This window comes from Rhododendron vialii, chromosome 8a (genome assembly GCF_030253575.1).
Source record: "Rhododendron vialii isolate Sample 1 chromosome 8a, ASM3025357v1".
Taxonomy (NCBI): Eukaryota; Viridiplantae; Streptophyta; class Magnoliopsida; order Ericales; family Ericaceae; genus Rhododendron; species Rhododendron vialii.
In genome coordinates this window covers 16,571,091-16,582,551 of record NC_080564.1, presented here as the reverse complement: position 1 = coordinate 16,582,551, position 11,461 = coordinate 16,571,091, and the positions used below count along the sequence as shown (strand labels likewise).

Sequence of the window (11,461 nt, the reverse complement as noted above, 5' to 3'; positions counted from 1 at the left end):
GATCTCTGGGGCCCTTGAAATTTATTCAGTGTGGACCGTGTGGTGGGTACACCGTGCATTATTACCATCATCTTTTCCCCTTTTACACAAACACTATCCCATTGCGAACAAACGCAAGAAAGGAAGAACAGACCGGCCAGAGGAAAAAAAAATACCAAGAAGAAAAAGAGTGATGTTTAAGTAACGATAATGATGCTTCTGAAATATTGCGATTTTTTGTGGGATTTTTCGCGTTGAATACATGTATTTAGTTTTAAAAAATTCATTTATCGACTCTTTTTTTTTGTATACATTTATTAAAGGCCTATTTTTTAAGATCGTCTTAGGCCCACAAAATCTCATAGCCGACCCTGCAAGCTCGGGGAAGTTAATGGCTTAATGCAATTTCATTAGCAGTCTACTATCTATCTATTGAGATTCAAACCTAAAACCTGCCATATGAAAGTTGTATGTTTCGGGGAACTGGATAAACCCTACTAGACTAGTTTATGGGTGTTACTCCCAAGCAATGAAGATGGAGCCCTCACAGAACCAGCCTCTAGAATATGTATGCATCAAGTACACCTATAAATTAGGTCCATCTGCATGTATCAGTGCCATATCAATTGAATTCGGTCCAACTGATGGCTGGAATATCTTATTAACTGCTCCTGATTGTGTCTTAGTATCTTTGTTGTCAATCTCTGATTAAGGACTTGACCAGATGAGAGAACTCTATATTTGTGGTTTACCAAAGAAAATCATAGTTTGGAGACAGCCCCATGTTCTGTCCAAATGATTGTATTCTCATAGTAGGTGCTTTTTTTTGGCCCCCAAAAGTACTTTTTTTTTTTTTTTTTTTACCCCCTCTGTAAATAAACGGTGCATTAAGAAATTAAGAGTGGGGTACGCAGCCTGTACAAAATATGCATAAAGTAAATTAACAATGAAAGCTACTACAGGTATAGCAGGTGGTGTACAGTAGCCGCACACAGACCATTTTGCGCCTGTCTCGGGTTTCGCAAAGATGATCGGAGCTGCTCATTTTGTTCAAAATACTTCGTTTAGGGTCTTTGTAAAAAATCACCTCAATGCGATATCGGGAAGGGTGTTTACGAATCATCTAACTTTGCTTCAAAATTTAGGCTATATATAAATTCTCCACCGAGATTAGAGCATCATTTGCCAATGCATTCCCACACTGATTTGCATCACGATAGACATGCTTAATAGTCATAGCTTCAAACTCCTCCATAAGGGACTTGCAATCAAACAAAACATTACCAAATGGATGGTTCCCCCATCTCCAAACTTCTCATATCCTCCTGTTTTCTTTCTAGGCCCATGGTTGTGAGGTGGTTAAGACTCTCTCCTTAGGGAGATCAGACCTCCCACTCTCCCCATCATTTTTGGAGTCAGGAGCCAAATGTAGGATTCTAGATGGTTTTTTGGAACCAATTCAACGGTGACGGTGGCGGCGTTTTCAGCGGCTTCAGCCTTTAGTCTGCGGGAGAATGAGCTCAAGTTGGTGCGGCGGGTCAATCCAAGAGAGTTTGCTCTGTGTCCAAACCTAACCACTCCAGTCTTGGCCACTCTAACCCCCCCTTCACGAGTGTGATTGACGGGTCCGACTCTGACGTCTTGGCTTCAAGCGCTTTTTGGTTTGTTTTGTTTTGTTTTGTTTGTATTTTGTTGTATTTTGTTCTTTGTTTTCTCTGTATTTTCGGACCGATAGTGTCCGCTTGTATTGTAATGTTTTCTTATATATATATATATTAACTGCATTTTCTGGTTGGTCGAAAAAAAAAGTATGGACTTATGCTTCTCGCTTCTTGACGTTTTCTTCCCTAGGGAGGATAAGGCCATCACACAGCGCCGAGAGTTGGGCCATAAGACTCGAGTTGGCATGCATGTTTCTGTGAAAATTAACCACCTAGCCAGCCATCTTCCATAATGGTCGAGAAGTAATCCTGCCGTGGAGGCTACCCCGATGTGGAATTGAACGTACGCTCAATTGTGTTGAGTTAGACAAAATTTTCTCGTGAAGGGACCCAACCCACCCACAAGGATGCATGCCCCAGTGCCCCTACCCAACCAACAGTGTTTTCTTCTATGGTAACCTCACAACCCTAGCTCGCATGTTTGTTGCTAAGAAACAGAGACTTAATTTTTTGGGAATAATGTACGTGTCACCGTATTACGTCAGGAAAACATGATGCACCAACGAGTGGGGAGAAATTAAGAGAAATAAGCATTAATCATAATCGTGCGCGCAAGTAAAGCAGAATAAGATAGTGATCAATGAAAAGAAAGAGGTGGCCGGGCCATTCTTCAATTACTACCTGGCCAACGTGCTATTCCTCTACCTTGCATGTCTCCCATAGCATATTTCAATTATCAAGTCTAACAGACCAAAATGGACCTTTAGATAAAGCCCAAAAGCGATCATATATATCAGTACTGCAGTTGACAGATTATTATTATAAATGAAAAACACAGTCATAATTAATTATTAGACATGCAGTACACATGTCTACTAATCATATGCATGGCAAGTGGAGTGGAGTGCAGTTGGTGCCTCTCTTATACTCCCATGCACAGGAGCAGGGTTCGATTCCTGTAAACACTCATTCTCCTTCTCAACTCCCGTAAGCACCCATTCTCCTTTTCAAGTTCCCTAGGATAAAGTAGTAGTTTTAACGCGGGGGGCATCATATGCATGTATTGTACAGTTGTACTCAATAGAAAAACATATTCTGGTCATATGATTAAGTAGGATGCAGTGGTCATGATATGATTAAGTAGGATGCAACTCTGTTAGTAGCAAAGGCACATTCAAATCTAGAACCACTACTTTGTCTAGTAGTTCCTCTTATTTACCTTGAACCAGTTGATTAGATTGATTTAATTTGTTTACTACTAATATTCTGATGCAAACCGGGCGAGAAAATGTTACAATCGACTTCGAGGGTTTATGAAATTACTAGGTGCACCTTCGTGCACAGCACAAATGCAGAGCCCGTTGAAGGGAACAAGTTTTTATATAAGCTAGATATGTCCTATTTGTAATTTCAGAGCTAGAAGCAATAGAACATGAAAATAGGTAGGAAGATATATTACATAGATTCATCAAAGTAGCAAAAGTTTAGATAATTTACATACGTTCTACATAGTCTGTACTTTATCCATAGATGGTGAAGGAGCATAAGAGTTGTAGAGTTTGCAGTGGTGATAGATAGCAAAAGTACTTAGGAAAAGTACAGAGTGCACAACCTGATTAGTGATGATACTTTGCATATAGAGTAGATAGTTTGCTGGATTGAAAAGTACTTGGAAACAGAACTTTTCATAGCAAAATAGAAAATAATCTAGCCCACGGCACATGTTGATCCATCTGGTCTAAAACCACAGTAAAGGTGCATCTGAAAAATGTGGGTAAAAACAACAAAACATCACAACACCACAGTTTGGTTCTTGAAAATAGAGGAAAAACGAACTCTATTGCCAAATGAATCACTTCGAACTTCTAACATTATAAAAAACATTAAAACCTACCAGCTTTGTTCGTGAACGTCCAGCGGTACGTGTTCACGTAGTTTCGAACATCGTCTTCCTCGGAGAGGTTGAAGAGTTTACAGATTTTTGATGCCCTCTTAGGACCCCTCAACTTTGCTTTGTTAGTGTTAAAGTTTGCTCTCACCTTTCTTCACAATAACCAAGTTCTAAACAGAAAGGTCTGGGCTCACAATGCACCCACGAACAGACTTCCTCCTCCTCTCTCCGGTGCGCCTTCCATGTCCACGAAAGCATGGAGTCCCTGTCCAATCAAAGTAAGATGTTCCAGATTAGTATCCTGTAGCAAATGCAAAATATCCTTTGAAAAAGATCATAGCGCACCAAAACAACTGTGACCAGCTTGAAGATACACTCAACAGAATATTAATCCCACCTCTTTGGAGCAAGAGACAGGGCCGACAAGTTGTTAACACTCCTTGTTTCATGGGGAATCCTTGCTTGTCACATCCTCCCATAATCTTGAAAACATAGCCCTTAAACTCCTATTAAACCAAAGAAAAGGCCTTGAGGTAATTATTAATTCTCAGAGTATAATTCACAGACAGATGTAGGAGGGCAAGTGCATACCTCTCCAAGAGCATCTCCGCTAACCTCTTGTGAGAAGCTGTTGTCATAAAAAGCTCGGCTATGCATTTAAAAGAAAAGAGAAAATAAAAGGCCAATCACTTTTGCATTCTTATAAGGAAAGAACATTTATTAAACAACATAAACTCCAGTACCATACAGGAATATTAACTGTTCAACTTTTTGTACTTCAAAAGGAAGGAATTTTATATGCTGATATTCCATAAATAAGGAAGCATTCACAAAAAACTAAAAAGTATGTCAAGCAAGTAGCGGTAGTTTCATTTCTTCTAGCTCACATTTTCTTGATTGGAATTTAATATAAACCCATGAAAACCTAAAAACATCAATTGGGTTGGGCAATGCTCAGATTCTATGGGTGTATAGAAGAAGAGTCTTTTATGCCAAACCCAAACCATAAAATTCTCATATCAAAAAATTTCAAATCTGAAGGGAGAAAACCAAAACAAGTGCCAAAATATAAAGTGAAAGAAATAAAGGCTCAGACACGCACAAACTGGTCATCAGAATGTGATCTAATGATAAAATATCAGCATCTAGAAACGATTTCTATCTGGCTTTATGATGTCTCCATATTAGGCTTTATGATATCTCCATATTAGGCTTTATGATATCTCACTATTGTTGGCTTTGCCAATCTACCTTGAGGTTGGGCTTGACTATCAGATTTGTCAAGGAATTCGTGGAGGGAAAGCAAAAACTGGGGGTTGTCTTCACTGTATAGGAAAAAGAAAATGAAGTAGAGTCTGTTGTGTTTTTTTCGGGTCACAAATGATTCCACAAATCCAAGATCGAGAAACACAAAAGAGATTTTGTAAGTTCCATAATTGCTTATGCAGTCTAGCAAAAGAAAGGTGGAGCATAAAAATATCATAAAAAGTGAAAACAAACCTTGTTGGACCACATTAGATTTCTTAAGTCTCTTGTCCTGTCATTGTGACCCTCCAATGTAACCGGACCAAGAACCGGAGTATTCTATGTCGCATAATGCACACCAACATTCTGAAAATGAATGGTATGATAATGAGTCCAATACCATGATTGCCATCCAAAGAACACGAACTTTTGTTAGAAAGTGAGAACCAACAAGAAGACCAACAACAACGCTAAACAAAGAAATCTTGTTAATTCCAGCTCTCAACTTCACATTGTTGCTAAATGTCAGTTTTGGATTTTCTAGTGCCTCGTAAGAAGTTCTTAAATCAGGATAAAAAAGTAAAGCATATTCTATGGAAGTGCTTTTTTTCCATTATGTGAGGAATGCTAAAAAAGTGACCAGCTGACATTACCGCGAGAATAGGGAGAACACCTAGTCTCTGATGGACCGACGAGGCAGATCATATTGCGTATTCTGAGAGGTGATTTTTGCAGCAGAATTGGTGTCATAGTTTGCACAGAATGCAGCACAAAAAGCCTTTGACTGGAACACATGAACCTAGAAATAACAAACAATTCGAGATAATGCTAGGTATGTCAAAAGAGTGATGAGTACATTTCTATTAATGGGCATAGATACAGTGAATGATTGAATCTACCTCCAGATTTTTTCCAGGCCAAGTCATCGTGGAATACATGGAAACTAAAGCTGGTTCACTTGGCTTGATTGCTTTATGCAAACCTCTCAAATGTCCCCACTCTGGTTCCCTTCGTAATCCTTCAATACAATCAATTTTTCACCATCTTAAACGCCAAGATCATAAGAGTTCGCACCAGAAATGAAGAGACCAGCCGCTGTCCGGCCAAAATTTGTTCCTCAACTAAAAATCACGTAGTAATCAATAAATACACACAAACACATTGAATAAGAATATACTTGATCGAAACCGTCTTGGTCAAAAGAGGAGGTCTAAAGTTTTATGTTCTTCGGTGAACGGGAAGTGAAAAATTTCAACAGAGTACATGGGAAATCCTACTCAACCCAATATTACAACAAAGATGGAAATTTGTATCATCTGATGGAGGAACTCTTTTTTCCCCTTTGCAGCATTTCGTCAAACACGTTCCATGCACCTATTTTGTATTGGTCTGAACAGTCCAAATGAAATCTCTTTGTAACCCATCAGAATAGGTTTATACCAAAATGAATACGGAGTTTTTAAATTATACTTATGTTTCTTAGTTCTGTTGGAAACACTTGACATTAAAAATTCTATGAAAAATTTGGTTCTATTATGATTCACTACCATAACCTCTTTCATCTATGAGTAATGTCTTAAAAATACCTCGACAGTGTTCATGGACAGCTTGATTGTGGAACCTCTATGCATATATAATGGGCTCTTCGATCGCACATAGCCATTGAAAATCACTTTTCCCATAAAACCAATTTTCCCACGTAACTGTAACAAGGAAGGTCCAAACGTCACCGGGACTTGAAATATATGCCTCTATTTATCTGCCACATTGAAATTAACAATCAAATGTGTCTTTGTTTCGGGATCCAGTTGCTTATGCCTTTAGGTAACACGACCTTATCTTGGTAGCTGAGCGTAAATGGATTTTCCATGACGTAGGGATACTTATGCATTCTTGAGATAATATGTATTTGCCTATTTGGAGACTTTGTATTTTCTGTTCGTATGTAATAATTAGTATAACTTTATATTGGTTGGGCTTTCTTGTATTGTAATTGTTGCAGTAAAAATTGTTAGGTATTAACTCTAAAAGAGCACAGTTTTTTTATTAGGCCTTGGGTACTAAAAATCCCTTGGTCGGCCCACTGGACAGAAGATCCTTTCCTATCCTTGTAGTTACTTACTATGGTGTTATGAGCACCAAACACAGGGACCATGGTCGGCACATGACATTATGCAGATCTGGTAAGGTTACATGCGAGAGTGAGAAATAGTAGTCTACAAAATCTCTTTTACAAGCCCACGACCTAATTCAAAAATTAAAAAAGAAATTGGAAGGAATTTTTTATAGCACATTTTATTAGGAGAAAAATTAGTTCCCAATAAACTTTGTGCAGTAACGGGGGAGGCTGCGTTTGAAGTTTTGAACACAACAGGAAAATAACATCACCCACCCCATACTCCTGTTCAACGATGGAAGGCATAGGGATACCAGTGTATCATGACTTTTCACCAGCAAATAGAGAGAAAAAGACAAATATAATAGACCTATTTCCAGTTAAAAGTGAAATTCAAGTCTGGTTCCTTCAAGTAACCTTGACGAAACAAATATAAAGGTCCATATCATACCTTTGACACCGGAAATTGTAGAGATAATATGAGTTGGCGATCGGACTTTTGCACTCTTAATAACAGGATTAGGATCCTCAGAGATTTGTGGAGGCCTAACTTCCTTTACAGGATAAATCTTTCACTCCTAATCCATAAGCGCAACAAAGTTAAAATCTTTCCCTCCTCAGCCTAGTCAATCCGTAATAGAATCCATAAGCGCTGTTATTTCTGATTTAGTAAGCTTTGAGCCCAGCTTAGTCAATCCAACTTTGAGTTCATCGTATGTGATTGAGCCACTCCCATCGGTATCCATGCTTTTGAACGTTTGTTTCAAGCCCTTAATTTCTTCTTCTGAAACATTTTGTGCAATAACCTTCAAGCAACCCAAAAATGTCAGCTATAGAAAACATATACTACTATACCAAGGATGCCTAGTGAGTCCAATCTTGCTTTGTTGGCCTCAAAAAGGTAGGTTGCATGCCTTTCTTTATCACTTTTTTCATTGCCTAAACCCATATCTTAGGACATCAAAAGGGAACTGTTTTCTATCAGTCTTCACTCAACATGATAAATAAACTCAACCTAAATATGCAAAATAGGCCAACCTCATGTCTTGGGCTTCAACAGAATTGGTTCCATAGATTTGTGCTATATGCAAACTTGATTAGGTCAAATTAAAATCCACAATGAAATCACAATCCTCAGTATGAGTGACATAAAGTAATTCATAATATCATTGAAACAAGGACAAGCTCAGCCACATCAGTAGCTGGTATCTAATTTTGTGAATTCTGAGAACTCGGACCTTTAGAGCAAGCTTTTTTAGCTTGTTCATTGCTCTGAATTGCTTCATCGTAACAAGTACAAGACTACAAGAGTTTTATGTGATACCTTGCCGCCTTTTTTCGGCCATGGATCCTCTGGTTCACAGATGATGATCCGGATTAAATTGATGAGCCTAAACTCAAAGTTAGCTAGAAGTATATCACCTTCAGCAATAGAGCCCTACTAACGCTTTGTATATTGGATCCCCCAATACTCTGTTCCTACAGCCCTCTCAAATAAGCCATTGGATAATAAAGTCATCTTATTTCTGAAAATTTTCCCTAGTCTCGATGATCTGACAACTATGGAAAATTTTCCATATGGAATATAAAACTCTGAACAAGTAATCAATTTATAAAATTGACAATCGATCGCAATACATTGACAAAACAAGCAAATTCTATTGCTTTATTCAAAGGCAAATTCTGGGGAAGAAGGAAAACACATTTTAACTACAAATCCCTCAAGTCATCTAAACTTTATTCAAAGGCAAATTCCAAACGAAAATTACAGGTACATACATCCAAAGACAAATTCTGAACGGAAAACGCAGCTATTTACATCCTAAGACAAATTCTGGGCGAAAATCGCAGCAGCATACATCCAACCCCGAGAAATTAGCACTAACAAACACTTGTGGAGCCGGCAAATCAGATAAAAGTAAAAAAATTCAAAGGAAACCCCATAAAAGAGCAAGAGAGACGGGGAAAGGAAGGTATTATATAGGGGAAACTCCAGAAAAAGCATGCTAATAACAAAGACATGGAAAGCCGGCAATTCAGAAAACACAAACAAATTTCAAACAAAACCCTAGAAGATAGCAAGGACTGAGAGAGTAAGAGATATTACGCGAAAGAAAACTCCAGATATACAGTGAAAGACGCCAAGATTTCGTATCTACCTCTCCCTCTTTCGATCTCTAAACCTGTTCATCTTTCACTGCCTCTGTTCGTCTGTGCTGTGGGGGGGGGGGGGGGGGGGGGCAAAAAATAGAGACGTGGGCGAAAGGGAAGGGGTGCGTCGGTGATCGCTGGAGGTGGTGGTGGGCGCTACTGGTAGTGGTGGTGGTTGTCGCTCCGGTGGGTCGGTCGGTGGTGGTCGGCGATCGCTCCGGTGAGTTGTGTGAGAGAGAGGGGGTGGGGAAATAATCTGGCTACGTGGCAGCATGCGGTTCATATGTGGCCCTCATGGTGAAATTACAATTATGGGCAACCAAGGAAACTGAATGGGTTGCAATTGAAGGGTACAATTGGAAAAATTAGCCAAAAATTGGCATCCCTCAAACCGGTTCTTATTATTTAGGAGAGGATGGAGATGGATAACATTCAACTAAATTACTTAAGGACTAAATGCATGCTTGATTACGTAAATTACTAATGCTATAGTCAAAGCTCTACTCTTAGGCAATCATTGCTCAAATTAGGGGTAAGCAAAATAACCGTTAAAATGTGAATCCAGTCCAAACCAATCCAAACCGACAAGTTTGATTTGGTTTTGTAGTGATGTGATTTGGTTTTGATTTTAAAAATCTAGAAACCGTGTTAAATGGTTTGGTCTGTGAATTTACGTTAACAGTTTTGGTTCCAAATCGATCTGAACCGTATAATACACATGTATACTATGATACTGTATGTTTAGATACATTAAATAAAATTATTTTTCTAATCTAATTCTCTATTCCACCACCCTATTATTTTACTTCCAAATTAATTCCCTAAACTTCTATATGCGATAACCTATTCCCACAATTTCAATACACTAACATAGGTTCGACTAAGTCAAATAATTTCTCACTCTCTTCGCTTGGCTACTAATTTTCTAATCTAATACAATGGCTCTATTCTGTCGCTAATTACTTGTCTTCTACTCTTACTTAGTTATCTGATGTTAGTGAGTTTTGGTAATTTTTATATAACTAGCTAGTTTTAATATAAGTTTTGGTATTCAATTTTAAATACTTCAAATAGCTATGGGGATGATATCTCCATTTCGAGTGAACCGTGGTTCAAAACCGAAACCAAACCGTCTTTTAATGGTTTGAATTGGTTTGGTTACATGAATTTTATAGGTTGGTTTGGTTCTTCAAATTCTTAATCAATAGGTAGTGGGTTGGTTATTGATTTACTATAAAACCAGACCAATTCGATCCATACTCACCCCTAGCTCCAATCTATAATTCAGAGAATACAAGTCCCATCATACTTCAAACTAAAAATATGTACTACTGATATAAAACTAAGGTAATAGCAAAAGAATATTGCAGAAAGTAAAGACAATAAAGAACAAGATATATGTTAAGTGTAGTTCTTCTGGAACTATCAGAAACACAATTGATCAATAGGATCAATCCAATACTTCTGCTTCTTACTTTTCATTGCAATTTCCCTTATATCTTTATAGGGATGAAATATCAAACGTATAATTAATACACTACTATTACAACTGCGTTTCCTATTGGTAAACTTAATTCGCAGAAGAATTTATGGTTCCAATCATTTCAAATATTCTGTCATCCATCAGTTTCATAATAACATCTTTTTCAATAGTAAATACATATTATTAATTTACTTGATTTATATTTTAGAATAAGACTAGTTTTCATATTGTCAAGATTTCAATAATTCATCTAAACTCTTTCAATTTAACGAAAAATATGCAATTCCAATAAAAAGAAACAAACTTATTTAACTTTAAAAAAAAGGCTAAGTAAAAAACAAAAACAAAATTAGACCTATTTTATTTGGTCTAAAATAGGTCTAACTTACGGACACAACAATTTCGTGCGAAGCACGTGCCTTTACCCTAGTACTAGGGTTATCCAAGAAAAATTGAAAACCGTGAAACCGGTCCGGACCGAATCGATTCGTACCTTTTGGATTTTGTCCGTGGATTAATAGTTCGGATACGGATTTGAAAATTAAAAAACCATAAGATACAGATTATGATTGAATTTTTATTTCAAAACCGTGGATTAACCGAACCGAACTGAACTGAACTATGAGATATTTAAAAAATAAAAAATATATATGTGTGTGTGTAATATTTATAAATAATTATAAATTCTACTACTTGTTATAAATTTTTTTAACAATTTTATATTGAGTGCTTAATTTGTATGCAAGATTGGTTGCGTGCTACTCCATTGCCATTTTGTAGTGGAAGAGAACATTGAAGAAATGCAAGAGCTTGAATTACGTAATATTTAATTTTATTGTGCTAATTGTATTTCACTAGCTTAGTTAATTTTTGTGCAAGAGTTTCATTTTATTATGATCTAACTTAGCTTCATTCATATCATTGTAGCTCTACAA

The 11,461-nt window shown here is 37.4% G+C and overlaps 1 pseudogene; it reads right to left on the bottom strand.

Annotated features, from left to right (window-relative positions):
- Positions 1-3,343: 3,343 nt before the first annotated feature.
- Positions 3,344-4,188, bottom strand: LOC131298604 (small ribosomal subunit protein eS6y-like; annotated as a pseudogene).
- Between the last annotated feature and the right edge of the window lie 7,273 nt (positions 4,189-11,461).